The sequence below is a fragment of the Frankliniella occidentalis genome, unplaced genomic scaffold (assembly GCF_000697945.3).
Source record: "Frankliniella occidentalis isolate FOCC.00 unplaced genomic scaffold, Focc_3.1 Scaffold9, whole genome shotgun sequence".
Lineage (NCBI taxonomy): Eukaryota > Metazoa > Arthropoda > Insecta > Thysanoptera > Thripidae > Frankliniella > Frankliniella occidentalis.
The window spans coordinates 1874523-1875088 of record NW_026267139.1 but is presented as its reverse complement, the minus strand read 5'-3'; the positions used below and the strand labels follow the sequence as shown (position 1 = coordinate 1875088).

The 566-nt window shown below is 45.9% G+C and overlaps 1 protein-coding gene across 2 annotated transcripts in view; it reads right to left on the bottom strand.

Moving 5' to 3' along the window:
* LOC113209806 (uncharacterized) overlaps nt 1-566 on the bottom strand; it is a 43369-nt gene that overhangs the window by 6479 nt on the left and 36324 nt on the right. The window lies entirely within an intron of this gene.

Genomic DNA, 566 nt, shown 5'->3' with positions numbered 1-566 from the left:
AAAATGACAAAACTATAGCATCAACTTATCAACATCATTTCAAGAGGGAAAATGGGAAAATCATGGAGTGGTCAATATTGTTAACACTCCCTGCAATGGGTAGAAAAAGTTACTCCTACGAAAAAAGCCTGAATTTGATGGAAATGTGGGCCACTAATTTGTACATATAAGGTGGCCCACCCCACATACCCTGCAAGTTCGTAATTATTCCGTACCGCACGCAGCCGTGCAGGCGGTGGCGGTCTTGCCTACCGTCTTCCACCACGGCGCCTTATGGCCCCTTGCGAGCAGGCAACGCATCCACGGCCTGCGCCTGCATGCGGTGCATACAGTAACGATGAAATTGTCTGGAGTGTGTCTGCCAAATTAAAAGTTTACGAGTTTTGGTCGGCGACGACGGCTTATCATTTACTGTTTTTTAAAATAAATTTTGGAGAAAGACAACTGCACTCGTACCAATTTTTTTTTTTGGGGGGGGGGGATGATTTAAATTGGGAAAATAGAGATAGTATGTAAAGTACAAGTCGTACGACGCAATGAGCAAGGGCATAGGCCGCCGACCGCCC